At 37.1% G+C, this 13,479-nt stretch overlaps 1 long non-coding RNA gene across 1 annotated transcript in view; it reads left to right on the top strand.

Annotated features, from left to right (window-relative positions):
• Window positions 1-34: 34 nt before the first annotated feature.
• The window catches only part of LOC138168486 (uncharacterized), a 41,357-nt gene continuing 27,912 nt past the window's right edge, over window positions 35-13,479 (top strand). The window contains exon 1 of the long non-coding RNA XR_011170113.1: window positions 35-321. This is a non-coding gene — a long non-coding RNA (uncharacterized lncRNA). The remainder of the gene's footprint in view (window positions 322-13,479) is intronic.

The raw sequence follows: 13,479 nt of genomic DNA, 5'->3' as shown, positions 1-13,479 counted from the left end.
AAATGATCCTTCTCTTATTTTTTTAGGAGGATTTCCCTTTATTTTTTTATTTAGCATATCACTGTCTAATTATCTGCTTTATATCAATGTGCTTCACAAAAGAACTCAGATAGAGTATAGTCTATTTAAATTTCATATTTACCTGTTGGATTAAAAATAAATCTACACTTATCTTTTCTGGAGCACATCCATCACAGAGAACATCACATATCCACTTCTGAGGACTTGAGAAGCCTCCAATCATATATGGGCACTTGTGGACACCTTGCATTCTGGCTATTCTCCTGATTCCCCTCCTACTGAAACCTTGGTCTCTACCAGGTAAGCCTTCACCTTGTCTTGTCCAGAATTAGGCCTCCATTTCATTTCCTTACCATTTTATATGTAACAATCCTTCTCTCCTCCCTTTCTATCTCTCCTTTGTGTGTACTTTCCTCCATTAAAATGTAACATAAGCTTCCTGAAGGCAGAGATTCTCTTGATTACTTGTGTTTTTATCTTCAACACTTAATTCAGTGCTTAGTTCATAACCGGTGCTTAATAAATGCTTTGCTCTTTATTCATTCATATTAGCACTGTTCTAATAACATACAGTTTTCCTCTATTGTATAGAAGCAAGCGCTTAGGTGGAATTCTAAATGGCTGCCTTTTTTAGCACTGTGAGTTATTCTGTCTACTGGAAAGTAGTTAAAAAAATTAAGCGTCCAATTCAGAAATACTTGCATAGTTTCACTAGGCAGAAAACTTTGACTTTAAGCTTCATGTATGACATTTTATAAATAGTTAACAATATTTGTATAAGGCAAGTGCTAAAGGGGATAAAATAAGTAGGACAAGATCCCTGTCCTCCTGGGGCTTAAAATCTAATCAAAGAGTCTTGGTAGAAGATAATGAAACATGAAAAATAATATAACAGGAAGGGCAAATGAATGGTGCAGACAATAAGAATCTTTTGCATTCAGAGGAGATCACCCAGGGCTCTGTTAGTGGCCAGAAAGTCTTCTTGGAGGAAGTGGAGTTTGATAGGCTTTGAGTGGGGATTAAACAGGTAGCAATAGAGGGAAGAGCAGGATATTCCAACTGGGGCTAACAGATTGAGAAAAGGAATTAAATGAGAATTTTCTTTACCTATTTTGGTGAATCTCTCTCTGTCTCTCTCTCACTGTCTCTTTCTCTCTGTCTATGTCTTTCTCTGTCTCTCTGTCTCTCTCTGCATCTATATATCTCTATCTCTATATGCATGTGTATTATGTGTGTATGTTATTATATATTTGTTATATATTCCTGTAAAGTGGTAGAATTATATGACATATATATAGCCTCAAAACTCTCTAAGCTTCTGAAGAACCCCTACATAAACACAGGGATAGGACATGCTATGTTTCCTTTTCTTCTAACTCTATTTTATATTATCTGTTAGTCTGTCTGTCTAGGTATCTAGTTACCCAGCTTTTGATTTACCTACTATTGTCATAGGCTCAGTTCAAGCTCTATCTTCTATATGAATTCTTTCTGGATCACTCTATAAGCTGGTGATTACTCACCAAAATTATCTTTTATCTACGTTGTATATGCCTACATAAGATGTCCTGAAAGCCTCAGTGCATTTTTAAGCTATGAAGGATTCACTGCACCAAGACTTTGGAAGCACCTCATATATGCTTGTGCTATCTTCATCAACTAGAGACAGGGGTGGGGAACCTGTGGCCTTGAGGCCACAAATGGCCCTTTAGGTCCTCAAGTGTGGCCCTTTGACAGAATCCAAACTTCACAGGACAAATCCCCTTAATAAAAGGATTTGTACTGTAAAACTTGAACTCAGTCAAAAAGCTTCATTCAATAACCTAGAGGGCCACATGTGGCCTTAAGGCTGCAGGTTCCCCACCTGCTGGACTCTCAGCACCTTTAAAGCAAGACCTGTTTTTTCATTTGTCTTTATATCCCTAGTATCCCAAATAGTCACAACACATAGTAAGTACTTTAAAAATGCTTTTATTTTTGCTTTTTGGAGGGTAATTGGGGTTAAGTGACTTGCCCAAGGTCACATGGAAAAATTCTTAATGAATGATTGACTTCTACACTCTTCGATTATTTTAGTTTCCATATGTGTAAAACAGGCAGCTAGGTGGCTAGTGGATGGAGTAGATAGAGCACAGAATTTACAGTCAGGAAAGCCTGGGTTCAAATTTAGCCTCTGATACTTACTGGTTGCGTGACCTTGGGAAAATTACTTAACCCTGTTTGCCTGTGTTTCCTCATCTATAAAATGAGCTAGAGAAGGAGAGGACATATCGCTCCAGTTTCTTTGCCAAGAAAACCCCAAATGGGGTCAGGAAGAGTTGGACATGACTGAAAGGACTGAACAACAATAAAATGTGCAAAATGGGTCAATTATCTTCCTCTTTTCTTGATCCACTGAGCCAAGAAACATTAGGAACTAATTTCTGGTGAGTCACACAATTCCTGCTCTTCTACTTATTCCGCAGGGGAATTCCACAAATCCATGACCTTAGTCTGTCAAGGTGTCTTGGTCAAACATTTGCCAAAGCTCAGCTTCACAGGGAGGGAGGGTATCATCTTACTTTGGAACTTGTACATATCAGTTATTGCAGATGCAGACTGATTATTGATTTGGTCCAACCAGAGAAAGGGTTTAACAATCCTTAATTCCTATTTCCAAGAAAGTGATATCATCACTGATTTTGAAGGACATTGCCACCTTGTACCACTACAGGCATATCAAGGAGTGATGTATGAAATGATGGGCTCCTGATTATAGTTATTCAGCATTTATTGGGGAATCATGGTAAAGAGAATTTTCTGGGTGCTATGAGAGTATACTGTAAATACAAAATCCCTGCTTTCAAAGGGCTCAAAATATACCTAGACTGATATCAAATATAGATAAGAGAAAATAAAAAATGCTAGACTGGAAATCCGTAGATGTGAGTTCTTCCCTACATTTAATTAGCCATGTGAAGGTAAAGCTAGATTGGTTAAATTACTGAAAAAGACCTTTCAATCTTCTTCAATTTCCTCACCTGTAAAATGGAGATAGAAATACACATACAACCAATGTTACAAGGCTGTTGTAATGAGCAAAGGAGAAAACGCACAGTCTGAGAACTGTAAACTATACAAAAGAAAGGTATTTGTAACAGCTCTGAACCACTGATTCTGACTTGGCTCTGGAATAGAGTGGCAAGTATGGAGGATGCTGAAGTTGTATGTGATGATGATATTTTTCAGTTATGTTTTCTGTTTTAGTAAGATATTGTCTAAATTGAATTAAAGATAGCCCATGGTGATTAAGCCTTCAGCATGAACTCTGATTGGAGGAGATGATTGGTGGGCGTACCAGTGAAGGAAAATGCTTTAACATGGAATACCAGGCCTAATTTGGAGAAGAATAAATTCAGTTAATCAACAAATACATATTAATTACTTTGTGCTAAGTACTTTGCTAAGTTCTAAGGATACAAAGAAAGGTAACAAAGTCCCCAAGGAGCTCATATTCTAATGGAGAAGACAATATACAAACAACTATAGGTACATACAAGATATATAGAGTATAATTGTTTGTTTTTTGCTTTTTGGAGGGCAATTGGGTATTAAGTAACTTGCCCAAGGTTACACGGCTAGGTTTTTTGTTTGTGCGTGTTAAGTGTCTGAAGCCAAATCCGAACTCAGATCCTCCTTACTCCAGGGCCAGCACTCTACTCACTGCACCACCTAGCTGTCCCTATAGAGTATAATTGAAAAGTACTCTTAGAGTGAAGGTGTTAGCAGTGGGATAAGGAGTAAGAGGATGGGAAAGATCTCTTGAAAAAAATGGGATGCTGAACTGAGCCTTGAAGAGAAAATGGTTGCCAAGGTTAGGGAACCATGAAAACTTCATTCTTCTAACTTTGGAATATAAAGGAATAAATATTTTATATATGAAAAGCAGAGTTTCTGGGTGGAGCTTTCTCTCCGCTTACCTTGCACCCACATGTCAAAGCAATCAATTGATGCTAAATCCTATCAACTGCCCAAAGGTGCCAAATATAACCTCAGATCCTTACTACCTCTGTTACTCTGGCTAAGTCACATAACTTTGTTTGCCTCGGTTGCCTCATCTATAAAATGGGCTTGATAAAGACATGGCACTCTAGTTCTTTACCAAGAAAACCCCAAATGGGGTTCAAGAAATGTTGGACATGATTGAAAATAACTCAACAAAAAAATGCTTGATTTTTTTTGGCTTCTTCCAGACAAATGGAGTGACTGAACTCTCCTCTGGAATGTAGAATTACTATATCAAACAATAAAGGTTTCCTGATCCTGAAGAGTTACTGTTCTTATGTTGATAGGAAAGCTAGGTTTCCAAACTTTTCTAGACTGATTTTGGGCTTTGCTTGGTCTGAATAATTAATTATGGAGGCAAGATAGGCTTATAACATTCCATTCCATTCTTGGGATGTTGTAGAGGGGATGAGGTGGCTTGCTTGGGTCATAGGTACTGGGGCTTGTTACTACTGATTTAGCTCCTTAATATCACAGTATAGAGGCACCAAAATGGCAGAGTAAACCATATATGCTCTCATGTCCCTCTCTAACCCTGAAAAACACACAGAATATCGCCCCAGTATAAAATCCTGAAATACTGGAGCCAGCTGGAGGCTTGCAAGTCCTAGAGGAAGGACATGGCTGTGGCTGTGCTGAAACTAAAGTGCTGGATAGGAGCTGACCCAACAAGCCCCATCTCAGCTAACCAGCGGGAGATCCTGAACCCAAAGGGGGTTGAGACAGCAAGCATTAACACCAGAACCCCAACTTTGCCTTCTCACAACCAGGGAAATCAGCAGAAACCAGCATGGCCCTGGCCACCAGCAGCTGAGTTTGCTTGAGCTCCAGCCCAGGGGTACAAAGGTGGAATCCTGATGTGGCCAGATGACTCTTCTCCCCCATCCTACACTGTGGGCTTCCATGTAACCCTGGGGAAACATCAAAAAGTCCCAGCCTTGGCCTCAGTCTAGGCACTCAGAGGCCACAGCACACAAAGCCAATAACCAGGCCCCTAGCTCCCAGCATAAGAAGTGTGGGTCAGAACCCTCTGTGCCCCAGAAGCAGAGATCCACTTTAAAAGCCAGGAAATAACAATGGGCAAAAAGCAAATAGGAAAAACAAAGATTTTAGAATTCTAATATGGTGCTCACAAAGAACCAAGTTCAGAAGAGGACAATATTGACCCTATATCCACATCTTAAACCTCAAAAGGAATCATGAACTGGTCTCAAGGCCAAAAAGCATTCTCGGAAGAGCTCAAGAACCATTTTAAAAGCCAAATTAGAGAGGTAGAAGATAAATTGACCAACTATTTTAAAAATATAATTGGCAAAATGGAAAAAAATCACTGAAGGAAACAGTTCCTTAAAAAGTAAAATTTGTGGATTTATGAAGGCAGAGCCAAGATGGCAGCACAAAAGCAGGAAATCTCCATGGGCTCCCCCTATAACCACCTCAAATTCCTATAAAATATGACTCTAAACAAATTTCAGAGCTACAGAACTCACAAAGTGACAGAGAGAAACAAATCTCCCACTGAAGGCAGCCCAGCAGGCCTACAGGAAAAGTTCATTGCAGTACACTGGGAGGCTAGCCCAGCCCTGTGTGAGCCTGTGGCTTTAGCCCCAGAATGGCCCCTGACTAGCAGCAGCTAAAGCAGATTTCAGGAGAGTGAATCACCAGCAGCTGTGGTGGTTTCCAGAATTATCAACACATAAATGCCAAAGAGAAAATAAAAGGTCAGTTTGGAACTCTGTTGGAACTGGGGCGGGGGGGAGGGGGGAACAGGAAGAGCACTGTCTGGCTCCTGCCCCTGGGGTTGAGAAGCAAAGTGGCTGCTTCAGAGCTCCTGGCCTGCAGATTGTAGGGGGTACCAAGCAACCATTCAGAGGGTAATCACTCTTTCTTTAAACTGCTTGAATCTGGATCACTGTCTTGGGTGGAGGTCCTGGGGTGTGTGGCCAGTGAGCCAAATCTTAAGGGAGCTTCGGAAAGGCACCCAAGTAATTGCTGCTACAGCTGTGAAAATCCCAGAAATTTGGGACAAAGTTCTCCTCTCTGGAAGCAGAGTTCTACTGTGGCAAGGAGCTCAGCAGTCAAGTAATTGACTGGCAACCTGAGCAAACAGAGGAAGCAAAGCAAGCACAGCAATGAAACCTTAGATTCTTTTTTTAGGGATAAAAAGGATCAAAGCATGAAGAGGGAAGAAGACAATGAAGTCAGAACTCCTGCATCAAAAACTTCTAAGAAAAATATGAATTGGTTAGATGCCATGGAGGAGCTCAAGAAGGATTTTGAAAATCAAGTAAGAGAAGTGGAGGAAAAATTTGGAAGAGTATATAGGAAGGTATGATAATTAAAAGGTGAAATTAAGAAGTGAAAGGGGAAAATAATGAGAGGAAATGGGGAGAGACAGAATGGGGTAAATTATCTCATATAGAAGAGGCAAGGGAAAACTGTTACAATGGAGGGGAAGAACAGCAAGGTAAAAGGGGACACGTCAACCTTATTCTCATTGAATTGGGCTTAGGGAGGGAATGACATACACACTAAATAAGGTATCTCACCCTACAGGAGAGTAGGGGAGAAGGGGAGGGGGGATGATGGAAGTGAGGGCAGACTGGGGTGGAGGGAAGTTGGAAACACCCACTTTTGAAAAGGGACAGGATCAAAGTAGGGAATAGAACTAGTGGGGGTTGGGATAGGATGGAGGGAAATATAGTCAATCTTTTACAAAGTATCTACTATGGAAGTGTTTGGCATACCTACACATGTACAACCTGTATTGAATTGCTTATCTTCTCAGTAAGTGTGGGTGACAAGGGAGGTAGGGAAAGAATCTGGAATTCAAAGGTTTAAAATCAAATGTTTAAAAGATATGTATATTATTATTTTTTTCAAGTAATTGGGAAATAAGTTATACAGGCACTGGGGCATAGAGATCCACCATGCCCTACTGGAAAGTCGGAGGGAGGATGGGGGGAGATATTGGAGAGAGAAGATTGGGGGAGGGGGTATTCAGTAGGATCACTGCTTTGGGGTAGTGGGTTGGCAAAAAATGGGGAGAAAATTTGTAACTCAAAATCTCGTGGAAATGAATGATATAAAATAAAATATAAAAAAAATTTAAAAAGAGTAAAAACTGAAAAAATGCAAAATGAGATTAAAAAACTAACTGAAGAAAACAATGTACTAAAAATTTCAATAAGACAAATTGAAGCTAATGACTCTATGAGGCATCAAGAATTAATCCAACAAAATCTAAAGAATGAAGAAAATAGAAAAAAAAATGTAAAACATCTCATTGGGAAAACAACTGACCTGGAAAACAAATCCAGGAGTGATAATCTAAGAATTATTGGTCTACTAGAAAGCCATGATGAAAAAAAGAGCCTGTACAACATCTTCCAAGAAATCATCAAGGAAAACTGCCCTGAGGTCCTAGAACTAGAAAGGAAAATATTTATCACAAAAATCCACCAAACACCTCCTGAAAGAAATCCCAAATTGAAAACTCCAAGTAATATTGCAGCCAAATTCCAGAATTAAAAGGTCAAAGAGAAAATACTGTAAGCAGCCAGAAAGAAAAAATTCAGATATCATAGAACTACAGTCAGGATCACACAGGAACTGGCAGCTTCTACATTAAAAGACCAGAGGAATTGGAATATGATATTTCATAAGACAAATCACTTGGACTACAATCAAGCATCTACTACCCAGCAAGATTGAGCATAATCTTTCAGTCAAGGAAATTATCATTCAAAGAAATAACAGATTTTCAGACCTTCCTAATGAAAACGCCAGAGCTTAACAGAAAATTTTCTCTCCAAATACAAGACTGAAGGGAGACATAAAAAGGTAAACAGGGAAACACACACACACACACACACACACACACACACACACACAATTTGTTATTCAATAAGAGCAAACTGTTTACGTCCCTATGTGTGGGAAGATGATACCTGTCAATATTGAGAATTGTATAATTATCATGACATTTAAAAGGGAGATAGATTGAGAGAGAGACAGAGACAGACAGACAGACAGACAGCAGAGACAGAGAGACAGAGACAGAGAGAGAGAGAGAGAGAGAGAGAGAGAGAGAGAGAGAGAGAGAGAGAGAGAGAGAGAGAGAGAGAGAGAAGGTGTGGGTATAAATTAACTGATGTGATGAGAAAAAAACATATTAAGGGGTGTAAAGGGATTTAATGGGAGAAAAGGAAAGGAGGAGGCAAAAAAGAGTAAATTATGCCACATGAAGAGGCATAAAAACATATTCTGGTAGAGGGAAAGAAGGGAGGAAGATGAACATTCTAAGAGCTTTACTCTCATTATTTTGGTTCAATGAGGGAATAACATATTCAGTTAAGTATAGGAGTCTAATGTGAAGAGACAAAAAACCTATTATGGTAGAGGGAAAGAAGGGAGGGAGAGGGACATTGTTTGAGATTTACTCTCATCAGATTTGGTTCAAATAGGGAATAATATACTTTGCTAAGTATAAAAATCTAACATGCCCTATAGTCAGTAGGAAGGAAAAAGGGAAAGAAAAAGGGGGTGGTTAGAAGGGAGGGAAGAAATAGTAAGGGGAAAAGTTAGGAAAAGGGAGGGGGCTGATAGGGAGGCAATATTAAGGGAGGCAGTGGTCAAAAGGAAAATTCTTAAGGAGAAGGGAGAAATAAAAGCATAAACAAGGGAGGGAATAGGATGGAGAGAAAGATACAGATAATAATCATGATTCTGAATGTGAATGGGATGAACTCTCACATAAAACAGAGGTGGAGAGAGGAATGGATTAAAAACATAATCCTACAATATGCTGTTTACAAGAAACACATTTGAAATAGGGGGATACACACAGGGTACAGGTAAAAGGATGGAGCAGAATATATTATGCTTCAGCTAAAGTAAAAAAAAAATCAGGGGCAGCAATCTGTATGTCAGACAAAGCAAAAGTGGATATAATTAGAAGAGATAATGAAGGAAACTATATACTGCTAAAAGGCGCCATTGACAATGATGCAATATCATTACTCAACATTTATGCACCAAGTGGTACAGCATTCAAATTCTTAGAGGAGAAGGTAAGGGAGTTAGAGGAAGAAATAGAGAGCAAAACTATATTAGTGGGGAACCTCAACCTTCCCCTCTCTGAACTTGATAAAACTAACTTCAAACTAAGAAAGAAAGAAGTTAAGGAGGTGAATGGAATTTTAGAGAAGGTAAATATGATAGACCTCTGGAGAAAATTGAATGGGTATAAAAAGGAATATACCTTGTTCTCAGCAGTATGTGGCACAAACAGAAAAACTGACTATGTTTTAGGGCATAAAAACCTCACAATCCAGTGCAGAAAGGCAGAAATATTAAATGGATCCTTTTCAGATCATGATGCAATAAAAATTATATGTAACAAAAGACCATGTAAAAATAGACTAAAAACTAATCGGTAACTAAATCTAATCCTAAAGAATGACAAACAAGAAATCATAGAAACGATCAGTAACTTCATTCAAAAGAATAACAATAAGATAACATAACAAAACTTATGGGATGCAGCAAAAGCAGTTTTTAGGGGCCGTTTTATATCTCTGAATGTTTCCATGAATAAAATGGAGAAAAAGGGCATCAATGAATTGGGCATGCAACTGAAAAAGTTAGAAAAAGAACAAATTGAAAATCCTCAATTAAATACTAAATTAGAAATACTGAAAACCAAAGGAGAGTTTAATAAAATTGAAATTAATAAAGGTATTGAACTAATAAATAAAATTAAGTGCTGGTTTTATGAAAAAATCAATAAAATTGATAAACCTTTACTCAATCTGATTTAAAAAAGAAAACCAAATTACCAGTACCAAAAATGAAAAGGGTGAATTTACCTCTAAAGAAGTGGAAATTTAAACAATAATTAGGAATTATTTTGCCCAATTGTGTGCTTATAAATTTGACAATCTTAGTGAAATGGATGGATATTTACAAAAATTATAAGTTACCCAGATTAACTTAAGAGGAAGTAAAATAAATAACTCCACTTCAAAAAAAATTGAACTTCCTGGGAAAAAAATCTCCAGGACGAGCTGGATTTACAAGAGAATTTTATCAAACCTTTAAAGAAAAATTAATTGCAATACTTTATAGACTACTTGGGAAAATTGGAGAAGGAGCTCTAACAAATTCTTTTTATGATACAAATATGGTACTGATACCTAAATAGGGAAGAGACTGAACAGAGAAAGAAAATTATAGACCAATTTCCCTCATGAATATATATGCAAAATTTCTAAATAAAATGTTAGCAAAAAGATTACAGGAAGGTGTCACAAGAATAATACACTTTGATCAGGTAGGATTTATTCCAGGTATGCAAGCATGGTTCAATATTAGGAAAACTATCAGTATAATCCATCATATCAACAACAAAGGTAGAAGAAACCATATGATTATATCAATAGATGCAGAAAAATATTTTGACAAAATACAATACCCATTCCTATTAAAAACACTGGAAAACATAGGAAGAAATGGAGTTTTCCTTAAAATATTATGTAGCATCTATCTAAAACTAGCAGCAAGTATCATATGTAATGGGGATAAGCTAGAAGCATTTCCAGTAAGATCACACATTAAACAAAGTTGTCCAATGACAGCCTGTTATTCAGTTTGGTACTAGAAATGTTAGCTGTAGCAATAAAAGAAGAAAAAGAAATCAAAAGAATCATATTAGGCAAAGAAGAGACTAAGCTATCACTCTTTACGAATGATATGATGTTATACTTAGAGAATCCTAGGTATTCAAGTAAAAAACTACTTGAGACAATAAATAAATTTAGCAAAGTTGCACAATATAAAATAAACCTATATAAATCCTTGGCATTCCTATATATTTCTAATGAAGCCCAATAGCAAGAAGTAGAAAGAGAAATTCCACTTAAAATTACTGTAGATATTATAAAATATTTGGGAATCTACCTGCCAAAAATAAACCCAGGAACTATATGAACACAGTTACAAAACATTTTTCACAAAAATAAAGTCAGATCTAAGTAATTGGAAAAAAAAACATCAGTTGCTCATGGTTAGGTCGAGCTAATATAATAAAAATAACAATTTTACCTAAATTAGTTTACCTATTTTTTATAAGCAATTAGGGTTAAGTAACTTGCTCAAGGTTATACGGCCAGTTATTTCTGGGTGTGGTGCTAAGTATCTGAGCCTGGATTTGATCCCCTGGTCATCCCAACACTGGAGCTGATGCTCTTACTTGCTGAGCCACCTGGCCACCCCTAGTTTACCTATTTAGTACCATACCAATTAATTTACCAAAAAATTATTTTATAGAGCTAGAAAAAATAGTAAAAAATTCATCTGTAAGAACAAAAGGCACAGAATATCAAGGGAATTAATGAAAAGAAATGCTAGGGAAGGTAGCCTAGTCATACCAGATTTTAAACTCTATTATAAAGCAGCAGTCATCAAAACTACTTTGTACTGACTGAAGGATAAAGCAGTGGACCAGTGGAATAGATCAGGCACACAAGACACAGTAGTCAATGACTATAGTAATCTACAGTTTAATACACCCAAAGACTCCAGCTTCTGGCATAATACCTCACTATTTGACAAAAACTGCTGGGAAGAGTAAAAAATAATATAGCAGAAATTGGGCATAGACCAATATCTTACATTGTATACCAAAATAAAGTCTAAATGGGTTCACAGTGTAGATATAAGAGCTGATATTCTAAGCTATCTGGGAGAGCAAGGAATAGTTTACTTGTCAGATTTATGGATAAGGAAAGAATTTATGACCAAACAAGAGATAGCATTATAAAAAGCAAAATGGATAATGTTGATTAAATTAAATTGAAAAGTTTTTGTACAAACAAAACCAATATAACCAAGATTAGGAGGAAAGCAGAAAATTGGGAAAGAATTTTTACAACCAGTCTCTTATAAAAGCCTCATTTCTAAAATATACAGAGAATTGAGTCAAATCTATAAGTCGTTCCCCAATTGAAAAATGGCCAAAGTATATGAACAGGCAGTTTTCAGAGGAAGAAATTAAAGATATCTATAAGCATATGAAAAAATGCTCTAAGTCACTATTGATTAGAGTAATGCAAATCAAAACAACTCTGAGGTACCACATCTCACCAGTCAGATTGGCTAAGATGACAAAACAGGAAAATGATAAATGCTGGAGAAGATGTGGGAAAATTGGAACACTAATGCATTGTTGATGGAGTTGTGAACTGATCCAACCATTCTGGAGAACAATTTGGAACTATTCCCAAAGGACTATAAAAATGTGCATACTCTTTGGCCCAGCAATACCACTTCTAGGGCTGTATCCCAAAGAGATCATACAAGTGGGAAAAGGACCCACACTTGCAAAAATATTTATAACAGCTCTTTTTGGTGTGGCAAATAATTGGAAATAAAGGGAATGTCCATCAATTGGTTAATGGCTAAATAAGTTGTGATATATGAATGTAATGTAATACTACTATGCTATAAGAAATGAATAGCAGAAAGACTTCATAATAACCTGGGGAGATTTATATAAACTGATGCTGAGTGAGAGAAACAGAGCCAGGAGAATATTGTACACAATTACAGACACATCATATCTGTGATGACTGACTTTAATAGATTGGGCTTATCTCAGCAATGCAAGGTTCTAAGACAGCTCCAAAGAATTAATGATGGAAAAGGCTATTCATATCCAGAGACAGGATTACGGAGTCTGAATGCAGACTGAAGCAAACTACTTGCTCTCTCTCTATCTTTTTTGTTTTGTTTTGTTCTTTCTTTCTCATTGTTCAGTCCATTGGTTATATTCCTTCTTTACAACTTGACATGTTTAATGTGAAGGTATTTGTAGAACCTGTATCAGATTGCATGCTGCCATGGTGGGGGAGGGGGAGAAAATTTGGAACTCAAAAGATCATGGAACTGAATGTTGCAAACTAAAATAAATAAATACATTAATTAAATTAAAAACAACCAAAAAAACCCATCAGTTCAGGTTGTTTTAAGTAAATTGTTTTTTTCTCTTTATTACTGGTTTGAAGGCTTAGTGATTTGTTGAATCTGAGAGAAAATGGTGAGTTTCCAGGGAATATGGGGACAAAATGAGTAAATGAGAGAAGCAAGAGCTTAGGGATAATAGATGAAGGATCCTGGACGTTTCTTTCCCTACCCCTGTATGCTGATAGGTACTAGACACAAATACCTATTGTGCAAGAAATTGTCAATGCTCTCCTTTTTCATCCAGCAAATGTTACTGAGATGGATAATATCCATGGGCCTCCAAGCACTATTGGTCATAAGAAGGAAGAGGGAAATATTTCTGATTACCTGCTACCAAAAAAAGAGAAAGAAAGAAAGAAAGAAAGAAAGAAAGAAAGAAAGAAAGAAAGA

The sequence above is a fragment of the Petaurus breviceps genome, unplaced genomic scaffold (assembly GCF_028583685.1).
Source record: "Petaurus breviceps papuanus isolate PSGF00001 unplaced genomic scaffold, PetGlider_PUasm1.0 37, whole genome shotgun sequence".
NCBI classification, from domain to species: Eukaryota; Metazoa; Chordata; class Mammalia; order Diprotodontia; family Petauridae; genus Petaurus; species Petaurus breviceps.
The sequence above is the reverse complement of the archived record's forward strand: the minus strand, read 5'-3'. Positions and strand labels throughout refer to the sequence as shown.